The 13,802-nt window shown below is 37.7% G+C and overlaps 1 protein-coding gene across 1 annotated transcript in view; it reads left to right on the plus strand.

Moving 5' to 3' along the window:
• Positions 1–1,056: 1,056 nt before the first annotated feature.
• CDH17 (cadherin 17) overlaps positions 1,057–13,802 on the plus strand; it is a 167,670-nt gene continuing 154,924 nt past the window's right edge. The window contains exon 1 of the mRNA XM_033933775.1: positions 1,057–1,150. The gene's annotated coding sequence lies outside the window, so the exon portion shown is untranslated. The remainder of the gene's footprint in view (positions 1,151–13,802) is intronic.

A 13,802-nucleotide genomic window follows, 5' to 3' on the forward strand; every position in this document is an offset into this window, starting at 1 on the left:
TCTATACTGCATAAAAACTATGCGGTTTACAAAATTACATGCATACAAATTAAAAATGCTTAAAACAAGACAAACACAATAAAACATTAACTAATGATATTATTATTAAAACCTTCTTTTAAATTCATCCTAGAAGATGGAAAGGCAAAATCCCATAAAAACATTTACAGGATGGGAAAGCATTAACGGAAAATACTATTAGCACATAAAGGCATTGCCAAATAATTGCGTTTTCAACATTTTCGTAGAGTTCAGTCTCCCATCACAGAATCGCAGACTACCAGGCAGCGCATTCCAGAGCTTGGCACCTGCTACCGACAGCATTGTTGCCCCAATCTTAACACGGGAGACTAACATCTTACCCTCCAAACTCAACTTCATGCTATTTTCAGATCTCAAACATTTCCAATCTGCCTCTGTCTCAGCGAGCAATCATTATAGGCTCCTTTTACAAAGGTGCGCTAGCGGTTTTAGCGCACGCATAGCGCGTGCTAAAATGCCGCTGTGCTAGCTGCTACTGCCTCCTTTTAAGCAGGTGGTAATTTTTCAGCTAGTACGCGTTATAACGCATGCTAATCTTGTGCGTGCGCTAAAAACGCTAGCGCACCTTTGTAAAAGGAGCCCTATATTTTTGATCTATTTGTTTTTAATTTGCTCTTGTTCTTCTGTTATATTTTTTTTTTATGATATTGAAGTTTTTTAGGCTGTATTTTTTTTTTTTTGTTCTTTTTGGTTTTGAGTGTGTAGAGCTATTGCTTTAGGATGATGTCAACTGTATGATTCATGTTTATTCTTATGTTTGTTGTTACATAGAAACCACTGAGACTCCAGATGGTATATACATTAAAAATAATAATAATAATAATAATATTTCACATGATCTAATAACAATAAATTTCAGGGGCAATCTGCAGATTATATTCACTGATGTTAAAAATGTGGCATTACTTTGAAGTAACTTTTTGAAATAACTCTTCCCTCCCACCTTTCAGATAATCAATCATGTGAACGTAATAAAAACCAACTGAACTGGTTAATGTTTCACCCAAGTTTTAAGGATCCAGTAAGAAAGCAAAACTGCACTTTGTTACAGCAAGACATCGCTGATCTTGGTGGATAATTAGGGGGGAAGAATATTTTTAAAATCCAGGTAAGATAAGTCATATTAAATGCAACTACATTCTGATCTGGAAAACTATTTTTATAAGGGCTGAAGGGTACAGTTGACTTTAGCCTTGCACTGTAGCAGTCAATGTCGCTGTGAAATCTGGGAATATATCTGAAATAGCAGCCTGTCTGGGAGAGTGTCTTGTCTACTTTAGTTGGGTTTTTTCATTTTCATAGGCCAGTCAATTTCCACATTGTTTCTTTTTTTAAATTTACCCTATATATTTGCCAAAACCTCTGTTTTATTTATATTATGATGCATGCAATAGTTGAATCATCTATCTAGAGAAAAATGAAGGCATATTTGTGCTGCATTTCCAGAGACATTTGAAAGTTCTGTGGTGATTTTCCTTAAAGATATAAAAATTTAAAATATAGATTAAAAAAAGATATGTTTTATTTTTCTAATGATTCTTGGCTTGAACTTTCTAAAAAGATCATCCTAATAGAAATTTTTAGAATGTTATAGTGCTGATTCACACTCACTGTGAAGATGTGCTGTCAAAAGGACCTAAAAAAGAGAGAAATGACAGCTATTCAGAAAAGTGTCTTACTGGATCTACTTCTCTAATAAATATTTGAGACTCAAAAGCTCTTCATCAAGGTCTTGGAAGCCGAAATAAATAGAACAAAACAAATGTTGATCTTTAACTATAAAGGATCCATAATGCACGAGAAGCCAAACAGAAAAATGACCCACTTTAAAAATGAAATAAATTATTCAAAGATTGTTAGGATTAATAAAAACAGCATCTGTTCTTTAAGCTGCATTGGTTTCACTGCATTGGTTTCACTGCATTGCTTTCTATTCACCATTTATTGGACTCACTGTATGCTTTTACAAGCCTTGCTATTTAAATATATGATTAAACATGCAATTTGCCCTTTTAATTATTTGGTTTCTCATATCTATATTTTACGAGTGGGGAAGGGGGTGCGTGAGCATAGTTCCTGTTGCCCGCATACAAATCTTTGGTCATATTAAGTGCACATCCTATCATGATGGCAATTATATTAACAGTTTACTCTAGTCAGCTTTCTTTTATTGTCTAAATTAAGCCCTGCTGCTAAAGGTGTCTACTCTTTATTTCAAATTATCCACAGAAAATTATATATAACCTAGATCAGGGGTCTCAAAGTCCCTCCTTGAGGGCCGTAATCCAGTCGGGTTTTCAGGGTTTCCCCAATGAATATGCATGAGATCTATGTGTATGCACTGCTTTCAATGCATATTCATTGGGGAAATTCTGAAAACCTGACTAGATTGCGGCCCTCAAGGAGGGACTTTGAGAACCCTGACCTAGATGGTAACTTTTCTCCCTCCTTCCTGCACAATACAATTCAAGTAGTATTTAAGGTTTGCAGGTATGTTGACCCCCCCCCCCCCCCCCCATCGGATCAGCGTGGTGCTTTTATTTTCAACGCCTGTATACTCACTGAGTCAGTTTGGGATAAGAGGTTTAAAAAAAAAAAAAAAAATTTTCTTATAGTTTCATCAGAAAGTTTATAGGCACAACCCTGATTTGTCCTACTGGCAGACTTTAAAATGTTTTACCAAATGCCACGGAAGATTTATGATATCAGATAATATCTGCACATAAGGCTTTGTTTATTTGTTATGAATATAAATGTTGCATTAAGGGATCATTAATTCAAAATCAAATTTGCCTAATTTGTATTTAATTTAGGCCCAATGTTCAAAACAATTTAACTGGTTAGCAGCAGCTGCTGTCCAGTTAAATTGTACTTAACTGGCTATTTGCAAATATTCAGTGGGAGATAATAGGTTATCCCTGCTGATGAATATTCACAGTTGGCGCATAACTGGGAGCTGGCTATCTCAGGGGTATTGTGGAGTTGTTTTGGGGGGGTGGGTCACATTTAGGACCCAATACTCAGCATTAATTATCAGAGTTTATATGGATCTGTCCCTTTGAACTTTCAATCTCTGTGGTAGGTGTATCAACTGAGGAGGAATTTAAGGTCTGAGGGTACCATGAGATTAACTTCCATGACGGAGAAAACTGTCCGGTATGCTAAATCCAGAGCAGCAATGTTGTCTGTGGCAGGGGTAAATTTTGGAATTCCCTCATAAGAACATAAGAATTGCCACTGCTGAGTCAGACCAGTGGTCCATCATAACCAGCAGTCCGCTCATGCGGCGGCCCTCTGGTTTAAGACCAGCACCCTAACTGGGACTAGCCCTACCAGTGCACGTTCTTGTTCAACAGAAACTTGTCTAACTTTGTCTTGAATCCTTGGTATCCTGAGGATCTGTTCTAACCATTTATAATTTAGAAAGATGTTGAAGACACAACTGTTTGTGGAGGCTTTTTTTTTTTTTTTTTTTTTTACTATTTGGTAGACATATTTAATAAGAATTCTAAGCTGTAGTTATTGCACTTTATTTAATGGGATGGCTAATATGTAAGCTCATTGAGTTCTCGATATTATTTTAGGAGGATGAAATTAGCATGTAATTGCAATGTAATTTGAATGCATTTTGTAAATGTACTGTTCATGAATTATTATGAATTTTTTTTTTCAATTGTTAACCGCTTAGTTTTAGGCGATCTAGAATTTTTAGAAAAAGCGGTGTACATTATACAAAATTTAAAATATAATCAAAAAAATTAAAATATAAGTAAAAAAAAAAAAAAAAGGGAACATGACAACATAAATTACAGGATATAACTAATGATACATGCTACAAAAGGGAAATGGATGGGATACATTTCATAAAAATAAAAAGGAGAGGAAATAGGAAGAACGAAGGGGAGAAGGGAATTTTCTGATATATGGCCTTTGTCTGAGTCTCATGTGCATTTGGCTATAAATCTCATAGACATCTTTAAAGAGAAAGGTTTTAAGGATGGATTTGAACTTGCTGAATATCGGCTTAAGAACATAAGAATAGCTTTACTGGGTCAGACCAATGGTCCATCTAGCCCAGTATCCCATCTTCATGGTGGCCAATTCAGGTCACAAGTACCTGGCAATACCACAAATTGTAGCAACATTCCATGCTAGAAATTTTATTTTTTAAATCTCATTCATTGTTTTGCCACTTGGTTTTTGTTTCCTACTTTATTATTTAAATTTCATTTAAATTTCCCAAGAATTCTATAGTTTCAACGGTTCTCCCTCCTACTTCTATTTCCTATCTCCCCTCTTTTTTCAACCTTTCAAAGTCCTTTAGACCATTGTAGTCTTATTAGAATGTTTATTTTCTTATTTTTTCTCATCTATCTCTATTTTAATTTTTTTCATTACTCTACTAATTGTCATTTTTCTAGGTACTTTAGTTAGATTGTGAGCCTTCGGGACAGTAAGGGAATATCTTACCTCTTTTACTTATAATTTTAATGCATCCTATTGTCTGTTTTTTTTCTGTAAACCGCTTAGAATCCTAACGGAGTTTAGCGGTATATAAGAAATAAATTACATTACATTACATTACATGGTAAGCAGTGGCTTCCCCCATGTCTGTCTTAACAGCAGACTATGGACTTTTCCTCCAGGAAATTGTCCACACCTTATTTTAAAACCAGCTACGGTAACTGCTCTTACCACATCCACTGACAACATGCTCCAGAAATTAACTATTCTCTGAGTGAAAAAATATTTCTTCCTCTTGGTTTTAAAAGTTTTTCCCTGTAACTTCATCCTCTAGTTTTTGTAATTTTTGAAGGAGTAAAGAATTGATCCACTTGTACCCATTCTATACCCCTCAGGATTTTGTAGACTTCAATCATATCTTTCTTTCTTTAATTCGTTTTCTACCCCATCGTCCCCAAACAGCTCAGGATGGGTTACATGATATACAGTTAACATGTTACAATATGCCATAGTTACAGTACAAGATTTTTTTTTCTGGTATAAGTTTTTAGCCTAACTCAACACATACTAGGGATCTATTACCAATATCTGCAAGATACAGTTTACAGGTTAAATTTGTCACAGTTGCAGTACATGATTTTACAATACAAATTTTTGTCCTAACACGACACATACCGAGGATCTTGTATCAATACACATTTCTTTGTAATCTATCGATCGTGGGAGTTAGGTGAACAGGTATGTTTTTATTGCTTTCCTAAAGTTGAGGAGTCCTTCAAGGGATCTTATCTGTAAGGGCATCTCTTTTCCAAGCTGAAGAGCCCTAACATCTTTAGTCTTTCCTCATACGAGAGGGGTTTATCATCTTTGTCGCTCTTCTTTGAACCTTTTGTAGTTCCACTATATCTTTTTTGAGATAAAGTGACCAGAACTGAACACAATACTCAAGGTGAGGTAACACCATAGAGCGAGGCATTATAATATTCTTAGTCTTATTGACCATCCTTTTTCCAATAATTAGTAGCATCGTGTTTGCTTTTTTGGCCGCCGCCACACATTGAGCTGTCTGGTTATCTGCTGGTGGCCAAAAATGAAATCAGATATTAAGTGCTGGTCACCGGAAATGGCCTGACATTGAGTGTCTGGTTCAGTGCCAAATCATAAGATAAACAGCACTGTAGACAATCACTGGGAAAACAATTTCAGTAAGGTTATGACAGGAAAAAAATAACAAGGCCTAGTGTCCTGGAAGTTGGACTCTGGGAACTGAGACAAACAGAGCCTCACCCAAGACCGCTGGGTGTGGAAAGACTCATAGAATGGGACAACTGAGCCCAGAAGAGAGACTGCAGGAGGAGGAAGTTTTGATTCTGGTCCTGATACCCTGGATAAAAGAGAGGTTTAATTGAGTGTGACAGAAACAATAATACAGATTGTCCTCAGAACTGATTGCCAAAAGGATATGTTGGACTGCTGGGCTACCTCAATCTCTTCCTGTACTGCATTGTCTGAAATTAGGACTGTTAAGCAACTAGGGCAGTGATTCCCAACCCTGTCCTGGAGGAACACCAAGCCAATCGGGTTTTCAGGCTAGCCCTAATGAATATGCATGAGAGAGATTTGCATATGATGGAAGTGATAGGCATGCAAATTTGCTTCATGCATATTCATAAGGGCTAGACTGAAAACCCAATTGGCCTGGTGTTCCTCCAGGACAGGGTTGGGAACCACTGAACTAGGGTATTCCACCTTCTCTGCCGTTCTCGGGACTTCTGCTTCTTAAAAGGATAAATTGCATCATTATATATTGCAGTCTGCCCAATAAGATGAACTCGCAGCATTTGTTGCAATATTAAATATATATTCTTGATCTTTATATGTCCTTAACATTTACAGGCCACAGACCTTAAAAGTCTACCCCACTCTGGACATACTCCTCAGCTACTGGAGTTACTGTCGAAACCCACTCCAGCCCATCCAGATGCGTCTAGCCATAATGGAGGCAAGACTAGAGAAGCTTGCCTGACACTGGCCTTATTTCACAATTACTGGCATTACTGTCTAAGCACTGCTAGGGACACCTTTTACAAAGCCACAGTAGCGATTTCCCCAAGGCAAATGCACCGAAACCCATCTAATTCCTATGGGCTTCAGTGCATTTGCCACAGGAGAATCGCTACCATGGCTTTGTAAATGAGGCTCTATGTTTTTGTTTTGCTTCCCTTTCATGTCCCATATAGGTATCTTTTGTGCTCATCACACACAGTTTTAATTGTTATCGTTTTTGACTCCACTGCCTCACTGTGTACAGTGAATGTGTTCTTTATAATAGCCTCTTTCACTTCCAACAAGGACAATGAACAGCGCTTATCTTTCCAAGGACGCAGTATATAAATGTATAAGCATTGGGAAGTTGGAGGAACCTGTAGTGTATCATTGCAGGGATTATTCTCATGACTTTGATGTACTGCATTGTGTGATTTTGGAGCAGGTGTCTATGTCTAAATGTTGAGGAAATGTCAGACGCTGATTATGCCACTGAGAACAAGAGTGGATATTTTCTTTGAAGACTCCACGGTAGTGGAGTGGAAAACCTTTTTTTGAATTGGTTTGTGGGACTGTCATTGCAAGCAAGCGTCTGACATCATTACTTTGGATCATGTTGATGCGAGGGATCGTTGATGCTAATGGACTTGTTTCTGTTTTATAAAGTCAGCATTCTTCAGGAAGAAGCAGCTTGTAGAATTTTCAAGGCCCTCCTTAACATATAACACTACACCTCCACCAGCTCGATCCACTCTATCACTGCAATATAGTTTGTACCCTGAACGACAGTGTCCCATTGGGATAGGCATGTGGGATCTCTCGGAGAGAGAAAGAGATAATGGTTACTGTGGATGGGCAGACTAGATGGGCCTTTTGGCCTTTATTTGCCTTCATGTTTCTATGTTTCCTTCCACCAGGTCTAAGAGATGCCTATTATATCTATCTTTTCATTTAGTGCAATATATTCTAACTCTCCCATCTTGTTTCTTAGGATTCTGACATTTTCATATAGACATTTCAATGTTTGTCATATCTATTTACAATTTGCTTAGCAGTTGGCAAGGATAATTTACAGTCTTTAAAATCAGCCTGCTCTGTATTTATGGAAACCTGATCTACTGTGGCCTGTATTACAATCTTGCTATTTGGAGGCTTGTCTTTCCATTTATGGTGATATCTTTTAAAACTTATGAATGTACTAGGGATATTAGACTTAGACTTAAAAAGTCTTATGATTATATAGTATATTATGTGATTTATTTAGTGTTTGCTTCTCAGCAAGTATAAAATTGTTAAAACCAATCACTTGCACAATAATTTATTATGCAATGACAAATCCTCTTTTGTTCTACTAATTTGAATAATTGACTATAAATTTAAATGTTAAATTAAAGTGATGCACTATGGATAGGTGGGAGCTGGGATGGGTAGGAAAGAAGACTGAACTAGGCCCTGCTGTGCCTTCTAGAGGCTATCTGATAATGCTCTAGGCTGTGACAGTTTGTTTCAACTTTTGGCAGAAAGTTCAAGTTTAAGACTACGGGGAAAAACATTTGAAAATTGCCTCTTCAGAAAGCGTTTAAATGGTTTATCTCAGTGTCTCTTAAACTTCTTTAGCGCCAGCACACTAAATGGAGCAAATGTTTTTCATTGCACACTAAACAGAACAAATGTTTTTCACAGCACATTATAATTGAAATGATAAAATTGCAAAAAAAACCAAAAATAAATTTTTGTTTTTGTATTGTTATGATTTCTAAAACCAATAAAATTTTCTTGAACAAAAATAAATTTGTGAGTTATTTATTTAAAATTCTTTAAGCTTTGTATGGATAATTGTAACAATGGTGAAACCAAGGTAGACAGAATAGAATTGCTAATCAGTGCGATGGATGTGCTTGTTTTTGTGTGCAAATCAACTCAAAACGCAGCTTTATAATCGAGAAGTAAGCACACATTTCATCATCTACCAACTGCAGATGTTGGGTTTTTTAAATGTAATTTCTGTCAGAGCTGAAAATCCAAGTTTGCAAAGATAAGAAGATCCAGACAGTAACAAAGCCTTGATTGTTTTGTTGCTCAAGTTAGGATAACTACTGCATAAAAAAATAAAACTAAAATTGCTTGCCATTAGTTTTCAAGTACCAATCACGTCAAAGAATGATGCTTGTCTGGGCGGTTGTATCCTTACACATAAAGACTCTCATAACATTGACAGACTCTTGTATGAGCGACATTTATGTCATCTATTCTAGTGTATACTTATGAAGGGAAATCTTAAAAATAAAGTAAAATTCTGGAAATTCTCATAGCACATCCAGAATCTCTTCAGGGAACACTGTGCCATGGCACACATTTTGAGAGACACTGGTCTATCTTAAAACTTTGCTTTTGCAGACTTTTCTTTCTGTACCTTTCCTAACCTGTGGATGTCAGACTAATTGGTGTTTTTTGAAAATGCTAACAATGTTTGATTTTGTATTATTCATATTGTGTGTGGAGGAGCAGCTCACGGCTATCATACAAAGTGTAAATGTGTATTTTTCAAATTGCTGTGTAATCTGAGGGAGATTCTATAACCGTGCATCTATAATTAGATGCCCAGTGGGGACCCATTAGGACCCTGTTTCCTTTATTGATTTCTGGAGACTGTACCTTCAAAAAGATATAAATAGGATGGGGGTCAGTCCAGAGGGTAGTTACTAAAATGGTCAGTGGTCTTTGTCATAAAGCATATGGGGACAGACTTAAAGATCTCAATATATGTACTTTGGAAGAAAGGTGTGTGTGGGGGGCAATATGATAAAGACATTTAAATACTTCTGTGGCATAAATACAGAGGAAACTGAACAGAAACTCTGGAATGAGGAGGCATATGATGAAGGTGAAAGGGGACAGACTCAGAAGTAACCTGATGAAATACTTCTTTTTTTTAAATTATTATATTTATTTATTAATTTATTTATCAAGTATAAACTTGTACAGAAAGTAAAATTTAAGTTAAGGATACATAACCATGTACATCATATTTAAATCAAGAATATAAAAAAATGATACATATCCATATTTCCAATTAGAAACAAGAACTACATTAAATTACTTAAATTTTAAACTCAAGTCCACAATTGGAGGATCTAGATGTAAAAAGGGCGATTTTAATAACAGAAAAAAAAATGAAAGAATACTACAACTGATCTAAGCTGAGCTCAAGGTTCCTCCCCCCAAAAAAAAATCTAATCTAGGGCTAGATCTTATCTTTCTTTTCTTTTTCCAAGCTCTCTCCCAGAAAGGCTGTCAGCTGGGAAGGTTCAAAGAAAACATATATCTGAGAAGAATAATACACTATACATTTGCATGGATGACGTAAATAAAAAGTTGCCCCTAAAGCCAATACCCCCGGTTTTAATAATAGAAATTCTTTACGATGCCTCTGGGTATCTCTGGCAAGATCTGGATACATTTTGTATCTGCATTCCTAGGAATGGTTTCTGTTTATTTTTAAAGAAAAGTCTCAGTAACCAATTTTTATCCAGGGCCAAAGCCACTGTTAATAATAAGGTTGCCGGTACTGCCTTTTCAGTATTCGAGGATTCCAGTAAAGTGGACACATCCAAATTTTCCTGCATATCCTCTTGTTGTTGTTTCCATTGATTAATAGGAAGATAGTAAACTTGTGTAAATGGTGGTATCATATCTTCAGACAATCCCAAAATTTCCAACATATATCTTTTCAGCATCTCCCGAGGAGTAATCATTAGGACCTTAGGAAAATTTACCAATCTTAGATTATTTCCACGGGAAAAGTTTTCCAAGGACTCTAGCTTCCTTCTAAGATTAGTGTTATCTTTAATTAGTGTTTCATAGATTTGTTTGGTCTTAGATGACTCTTGGTTAATGCTGACAAACTCTTTTTTAAGCTCTATTGTTTCCTTCTTCACATCTTGAATATCTTTATCATGAAGTTTTATTTTTTCTTCTATTTGGTTTAATTGAGGTTTTATCAAATTGGGAATGTTAGCAACCAGGCCCCAGATAGCTCACGGGGTCTTTGAAGATGAGAAGCTCCTGCTGGTGGGACTCCCTGTTGAACACTCTCCTGGATCTGTCCGTTCCCCTCTGTTGTTGACTCCTCAGTTTTTGCATACAGGCTCTCTTGAAAATGTAGAGAGTCTGGATCCCTGCTCTCTCCATGGTTGTCAACAGCCTCCAGAGCAGGACTTGCTTCCTCTTCAGAGAGTTCCCCCGCCCGGGGGGAGCTGGTAACCTGAGGGCGTGGGGGCGGAGCCCTTCTGTCAGGGCTTAGTATGGTCTCAAGTCCCAGAGAGATCGCCCCCGTTCCGCCCATTCGGGGCGTCTCTAGCGGGACAACCTCCGGCTGCGGGGAACTTTGCCTGCGGCGGATCAGCTCCTCTATATTGCCCATTCTGGGTACACCGGAGCTCTGCGAGGCCCCAGCTGTGCTCCGACCTCTCCGTTTGGGCATCTCGGGGAAGATTTGAGCAGCAATCCAAAGGTAAATAGCGAGCTCACCAACGCGTGACGCTCAGCTTGGTCAGTCAGCGGCCATGTTGATCCTCCGAGAAACCTGATAAAATACTTCTTTATGGAAAGGGTGGTAAATTTGTAGAAAACTGCATCTGAATTCAAGAAAGCTTGGGTTAAGTACATAGGATGTTAAGGGCAAGTAGATGGGCATGGATGGGCAGATTAAATAGTGACTGTTCTTTATTTGCCTTCATTTGTCTGTGTTTCTATGTTAATGTTTGTGTAGAAATCTTGTATCAATCTTAGGTACATTAGATTGTGAACCCACTGGGACAGATAGGGAAAATTCTTGAAGTATCTATATGTAAACCGCTTTGAATGTAGTGGTAAAACTACAAAAAGGCGGTATAATAAGTCACAATCTGTTAATTCTAGTTTAACAGAGTGGATTATTTACATATGCGCTCAGCTGCGAGTATTTCCATCACCCATTAGTTGATATAAGTGCGTGCAAGTAACTTAAAGTGTTCTGTAAGTTATGTATTCTACAAACCTCACCCATGTCAGGGGCGGGAAACTACGAGGTGACACCAGGAAATTCTTTTTCACTGAAAGAGTGGTTGATCGCTGGAATAGTCTTCCACTACAGGTGATTGAGGCCAGCAGCGTGCCTGATTTTAAGGCCAAATGGGATCGGCACATGGGATCTATTCACAGGGCAAAGGTAGGGGAGGGACATTAAGGTGGGCAGACTAGATGGGCCGTGGGCCCTTATCTGCCGTCTATTTCTATGTTTCTATGTGTACACTCACATGCACACTGTGAACTATCGAAGATATGCACACAATTAGAGAACAGTGCTTATTTATTCATTCAGTTTTCTATACCGTTCTCCCAAGGGAGCTCAGAACAGTTTTACATGAATTTTTATTCAGATACTCAAGCATTTATCCCTGTCTCTCCCGGAGGGCTCACAATCTATCTAATGTACCTGGGGCAATGGGGGGATTAAGTGACTTGCCCAGGGTCACACGGAGCAGCATGGATTTGAACCCACAACCTTAGGGTGCTGAGGCTGAAGCTTTAACCACTGCACCACATGAAAATAAAAGGGAACAGAAACAAGAAACAGTAACATATTTTGCATGCACATCACTAACTTTAATTTTTTTTAAGGTGAAAAAACATTGCCCATCAAGATTACAACCAAACATATGCAGTACATAAGTCCCTAAGGAATACGAAGCACTGAAATGATTCTTCACATGTCTTCTAATTTGGTAATTGTTTCAGAATCTTTCTAAATTATTTCCTAGGCTAATATTGTTGGTTAAGGTTCCAGCTATGGTTCCAGTAACTATGCATAGGCGTGTGCCTGAAGTTGAACCTGTGGTAGTACACTTCTTTAGGAATATTTAAAGAATATTAAGAAATGATGAGGCTGATACTCAAAAGCATTTAAGCAGGCAGTGGTAGCACAAACAGCTTAAGGACTCTTTTTACAAAGCTGCAGTAGTGAATGCTGCTACGGTAATTGCTCTGACGCCCATAGGGATTTAATGGGTGTCGGAGCATTTGCCGCATGGCAGCTGATACCATGGCTTTTGTATAAAAAAAGGGGGGGGATGGGGGTAAATGTCTTAAAAATTTATCTTCACTTATTTTGTCCCATTTAGATTACTAAGGGTTCCTTTTATTATGCTGCAGCAAAAAGTGATCTTACTGTGCCATTATGTGAGTCTTTCCCATGTGCTAAGACTATTCTTACCATAGTCATAAAATGGCTGATTTTCAGGATTTTTATATTAATGGCCATGTGCTAATGTTGGATCCTTACATCGTCTACAGCTGATTATAGCCCCTGGGCAATAAGGACTTTTGAATACTTTTTTAAAATCTCATTTGCAGTTGATTACAGCTACAAAGCAATTCTTGTTCTTTTAATAAATTGTTTTATATCCATCCAAATACCAGTTTCTTTAGTCTATTGTTTTTGGTGTGCCATTAGTGCATGGCCACTTTTTAAAATTACCTGGTGAGCACTTAGGCCCGGATTATCAAAATGGCGCTAGAATTGGCTGGTGCCTGAAGAAAAACAGAGAAAGTCTATCCCCAGGAGAAGGAAGATCCCTTTCTTAGGGTTACCATATGGCTCCAGAAAAAGCAGGACAGATTGAGTCATACGGGTTTTACTTCCATTACTTTCCAAGCAGCTTTCCTCAAGATGACAAAAGGTCAGCCAACCCTGCAAGGTGTTTCCCAAGCCACAATAACTCAAATTATTGAAAACTGCATGACTGGAATGTAAAGGTGTGTCTTAAGTAATTCTTTTATATAATGTTTTTCATTTAACAACACAATAAAACAGCATTTCAAAGGTGAGATTAAAAAGATAACGAGAAGGGGATTAGTTAAGGTTGCCAACTGTAAGAAAGCATTTCAAAGGTGACTGGCTGAGATCACCTGAAGAGATAAGGGGAACGGAACCAGTTAATATGGCCAACTGATTCCAGATCTGCCACTCCTGGGTTTATCTCATTTCATGTAGAGGTCTGAAGTCTTGCTTTTCTTAAGAATACAACTGAGAAGTCAGAGCTACAGATCCCTGCATACACTGGGATAAATGTACAATATCCTGGTCAGGCAAGTCGAGAATCAGTTGGCAACCCAATTTTATCACATAAAAACATAAGAATAGCCTTACTGAGTCAGACAAATGGTCCATCAAGCCCAGTAGCCCATTCTCATGGTGGCCAATCCAGGCC

The sequence above is a fragment of the Geotrypetes seraphini genome, chromosome 2 (assembly GCF_902459505.1).
Source record: "Geotrypetes seraphini chromosome 2, aGeoSer1.1, whole genome shotgun sequence".
Classification (NCBI taxonomy): domain Eukaryota; kingdom Metazoa; phylum Chordata; class Amphibia; order Gymnophiona; family Dermophiidae; genus Geotrypetes; species Geotrypetes seraphini.